Genomic DNA, 5,000 nt, shown 5'->3' with positions numbered 1-5,000 from the left:
GCTTGCGGATTCCCTCAGGTGTGCGGAGGTGGGGCTCCACAGAGACGTTGAAGCCCCTCTGCGCGAGTCCACGGGCAACATAGCGCACGATCGCGTCATGGCCGCTTAACCCGGGACCCGTGCGTCCTGAAGCAAGCCTGTAACACGTGGTTGGCGGTCTCTACGGCCTGGCAGCCCGCGCGGCATCTGGTGTCCGCCTCCCGCCCGCGACTGCGCCGTGCCTTCGTGGGGAAGGCGTTGATGCGGGCGCGGAGAGCGTCGATGAAGTTACGCCCAGATAGCAGGCGACTGGTGTCAGCGACCCACTGGTGTTGCCCCTTGACGGCGGCGGAAGATGACAGCGCCGCACCGTCAAAGGCAACGTGCAGGCGCGCGGCCCACATCTCTCCAACCTGCGTCGACGATTTGAGGAGGTGGCCCTCCCACATAAGATGCCGCTCCAGCGCCTCAATCTCACGCTGCACCTCGTCCCGGCCTGCACCGTCGGCGGCTGGCCCAATCCTCTTCAGCGCCAGGAGACGGGACCGGCGAAGTGTTGGCCCCATCCATCGGCATGATGGGATGCCGAGGCCTCCCTGGGCTACAGGAGCGTGGAAGTAGCCCAGGGGAGTGTCCGCCGGAAGGCGGAACCATCTCCTGACGGCGGCACGGATGGTCACATCTGCCGCTTTCAACGCACCCACTCGGGTGCGGCTGAGGGCCAGCCCATGGTACAGGCCAGGCAGAAGTACGGTGGTGAGGGCGTGGAGGCGCTGTTGCGGCTTGAGCGGAGCTCGGGAGATGACGTCCAGCTGCTCCACCAGGTGGCGTCGTGGGTTGAAAAACGCAGCGACCAGCGGTGGAGAATTGCAGTCCCAGGTACCGGAAGGTTTCACCCACACGTAGGGCGGCACGGTGGCGTTGCCCGCTTTGAAGGTAACGTCGGCGTCGACCTTCACCTTCTTGTCGCGCCCAGACGCGACTAAGGCGAGGGTGAAACACTTCCGGGCGTTGATCTGCAGCCCCAGATGGGCGAGGGCTGCGACGGCTGCGTCGATGAGGGACTGCAATCCCCTCGCGGTCGATGCAAAAAGCAGGACGTCATCTGCGAAGGCCGCAGCGTTAACTCTGCGACCAAGGATCCGAGCTCCGATGTGGGAGGGGAAGTTGACTCAAAACATAGTCCACCGCAAAATTGAAAAGGAGGGGGGAGAGGGGGTCACCCTGACGCACACCCCTAGCCGGCTGCAGGGGCACGCCCACGTCGGCGCCGCCCGCTATCACCGTCGTGCTACCCTCGTAACACCTTTCGACGTACTCAATAAAGCAATCCGGCAGGCCATGAGCCCTCAGCACGGGGCGGAGGGCGGCATGGTCCACCGAATCGAACGCTTTAGAGACGTCGATCGATGCCACAAAAACAGAGCGACAGGAGCGGACTGCGTCGGTGAGAGCAGTGTCCAAGATGAAGGTGTTTTCCAACATCCCATCCCGGGGGATGAATGCCCGCTGACGTTCGTCCACAGCACATGCACGCATCAGGCGTGACGCGAGAACCTTGTGAAAGGTCCGCGCCAACACCGAGCAGACCGTAATGGGGGCGAAAGTCAGCGGGGGATGTTGGTGCAGCCGTTTTGGGGAGAAGTGACGTCCGGGCGCGAAGCAGACGCTCGGGGAGGGCGCGGGCCAGGAGGAAGAGGTTCAAGAGTTTCACCAGGACTTCATGCGGCAGGCGCCGCAGCTCCGCTGGAGTCAGGCCGTCCGGCCCGGCTGCCGATCCCCTGGGCGGCAAGGCAGCAGCGACCTCCTCACGTGTGACCGGCCCCCATAGGCACTCAGGAGCGACAGGCTCCGAGTGCGGGAGAAGGCGGTCACGGATGAAGCCGGCGGTGGAGATCGGCTTCTTCGTGAAGAGGTCCGCCCAGAAGTCCAGCAGACCGGGGATGTCGGGTGGCGGCTGCAGCAGGGTGCCGTCCAGCAAGCCGCGCACGCAACGCGCACGCGACCTACGGAAGGCGTCCTGTGTCCGCGCGTATTCCCAGCGGCGCCGCTTGCGCTTCTGCAGCGGCGGGGCGGCAGGCGGCCGCTTGGATGGTTGGCGCGGCCGCTGTGTCCTGGTGATCGACCTCTCCCCCCCTGGACCCGACCGACGCAAGGGCATCCGGGAGCATGCCCAGGATGACATCGGGCGGCGTGCCCCGCCCCAGACCAATGACTCGATCCAGGGCAGAGAAACGCTGGGCGGAAGCAGGTAGCCCCGCCAGATGCTCCCAGATGGCGGCGTCAGTCGGCCCCTCCGGCGGCGGCCCGGTGGTGTCGGCCGCGAAGTCCTCGGCTGCGTCGACGGGCGGCGCAGCGGCCTCGCCCGCGTCAGGCAGCGAGCTCGCTGCTCCACGGCGGGACGCCGGCTCTTCACCCCGACCGATCTCAAGTGCCTCCATGAATTGGCGGACAAGCTGCTTGTGGGCAGCTTGCCGCCGTCGGCACTTGATTGCCTCAAGCGTTCGGTCGGGGAACATCCTGGTAAGTTCTTGATTTACAAAGAAGAACCGGGCGTCCCTCTCCAGGAACAGTTCGGCCCTCTGCCTTGGCGAGCGACAGGACTTCTTCCTCCGTCCACCTCGCGCGATGCCTCTCCGTCACGATCTCAGCGTTGGCGGCCGCAGGGTGTTGGCGGCGGCGATGGACCCCGAGACCGTTCTTCGTGGTAAAAGTGCGGTGGCACTCACTGCAAGCAAAGGGAGCTACACAAACTATCGCATTTTCGTTACGGCCGGTTGGCCGGATAGGTGCTGGGGTAGCTGGGGTGGCACCTTCAGCGGAAGGGCCACCATCTCTTGTTTCTTGTCGGCTGCCCCCAACTATAAAGGGATAATGCGAGGGGGGGCTGGTAACCCCCCCAAGCCCCTGGTGCGGTCTTCCACTCTGCAAAAATCAGCGGGCCCACGAGAAGGGGAGAAGACCGCAGGAGAGGAGAGGCTAAGAGGGCTAGGCCCATGTATTGCGCATCACTCTCCCTGTAACTATAACCCAAGGAAGGCACCTCGCAGCAGCAGCACGACTACATCAAGACCGCACTTCGAAAAGCCAAGTCCGGATGCAGCCACACCGCCGCCACTTGGCCACCTTAAGAGAGTCATAGTTACTCCCGCCGTTTACCCGCGCTTGCTTGAATTTCTTCACGTTGACATTCAGAGCACTGGGCAGAAATCACATTGCGTCAACACCCGCTAGGGCCATCGCAATGCTTTGTTTTAATTAGACAGTCGGATTCCCCCAGTCCGTGCCAGTTCTGAGTTGATCGTTGAATGGCGGCCGAAGAGAATCCGCGCACCCGCCGCGCCCCCGGAGGAGCACGCTAAGGCGGACGCGGCCTCGCAGCAAGGAAGATCCGTGGGAGGCCAAGGCACGGGACCGAGCTCGGATCCTGCACGCAGGTTGAAGCACCGGGGCGCGAACGCCGCGCAGGCGCGCGCATCCTGCACCGCCGGCCAGCACGAGGCCAACCAACGGCGAGAGCAGACCACGCCCGCGCTAAACGCCCGCACTTACCGGCACCCCTACGGCACTCACCTCGCCCAGGCCCGGCACGTTAGCGCTGACCCACTTCCCGACCAAGCCCGACACGCCCCGATCCTCAGAGCCAATCCTTATCCCGAAGTTACGGATCCAATTTGCCGACTTCCCTTACCTACATTATTCTATCGACTAGAGGCTCTTCACCTTGGAGACCTGCTGCGGATATGGGTACGAACCGGCGCGACACCTCCACGTGGCCCTCTCCCGGATTTTCAAGGTCCGAGGGAAGATCGGGACACCGCCGCAACTGCGGTGCTCTTCGCGTTCCAAACCCTATCTCCCTGCTAGAGGATTCCAGGGAACTCGAACGCTCATGCAGAAAAGAAAACTCTTCCCCGATCTCCCGACGGCGTCTCCGGGTCCTTTTGGGTTACCCCGACGAGCATCTCTAAAAGAGGGGCCCGACTTGTATCGGTTCCGCTGCCGGGTTCCGGAATAGGAACCGGATTCCCTTTCGCCCAACGGGGGCCAGCACAAAGTGCATCATGCTATGACGGCCCCCATCAACATCGGATTTCTCCTAGGGCTTAGGATCGACTGACTCGTGTGCAACGGCTGTTCACACGAAACCCTTCTCCGCGTCAGCCCTCCAGGGCCTCGCTGGAGTATTTGCTACTACCACCAAGATCTGCACCGACGGCGGCTCCAGGCAGGCTCACGCCCAGACCCTTCTGCGCCCACCGCCGCGACCCTCCTACTCGTCAGGGCTTCGCGGCCGGCCGCAAGGACCGGCCATGACTGCCAGACTGACGGCCGAGTATAGGCACGACGCTTCAGCGCCATCCATTTTCAGGGCTAGTTGCTTCGGCAGGTGAGTTGTTACACACTCCTTAGCGGATTCCGACTTCCATGGCCACCGTCCTGCTGTCTTAAGCAACCAACGCCTTTCATGGTTTCCCATGAGCGTCGATTCGGGCGCCTTAACTCGGCGTTTGGTTCATCCCACAGCGCCAGTTCTGCTTACCAAAAGTGGCCCACTTGGCACTCCGATCCGAGTCGTTTGCTCGCGGCTTCAGCATATCAAGCAAGCCGGAGATCTCACCCATTTAAAGTTTGAGAATAGGTTGAGGTCGTTTCGGCCCCAAGGCCTCTAATCATTCGCTTTACCGGATGAGACTCGTACGAGCACCAGCTATCCTGAGGGAAACTTCGGAGGGAACCAGCTACTAGATGGTTCGATTAGTCTTTCGCCCCTATACCCAGCTCCGACGATCGATTTGCACGTCAGAATCGCTACGGACCTCCATCAGGGTTTCCCCTGACTTCGTCCTGGCCAGGCATAGTTCACCATCTTTCGGGTCCCAACGTGTACGCTCTAGGTGCGCCTCACCTCGCAATGAGGACGAGACGCCCCGGGAGTGCGGAGGCCGCCGCCCCGTGAAGGGCGGGGAAGCCCCATCCTCCCTCGGCCCGCGCAAGGCGAGACCTTCACTTTCATTACG

General features: G+C 62.7%; 1 pseudogene; it reads right to left on the bottom strand.

Annotated features, from left to right (window-relative positions):
- Positions 1-5,000, bottom strand: part of LOC124580694 — a 7,961-nt pseudogene that overhangs the window by 1,972 nt on the left and 989 nt on the right.

Source organism: Schistocerca americana, unplaced genomic scaffold (genome assembly GCF_021461395.2).
Source record: "Schistocerca americana isolate TAMUIC-IGC-003095 unplaced genomic scaffold, iqSchAmer2.1 HiC_scaffold_340, whole genome shotgun sequence".
NCBI classification, from domain to species: domain Eukaryota; kingdom Metazoa; phylum Arthropoda; class Insecta; order Orthoptera; family Acrididae; genus Schistocerca; species Schistocerca americana.
This window is presented reverse-complemented; position numbering and strand designations above follow the sequence as displayed.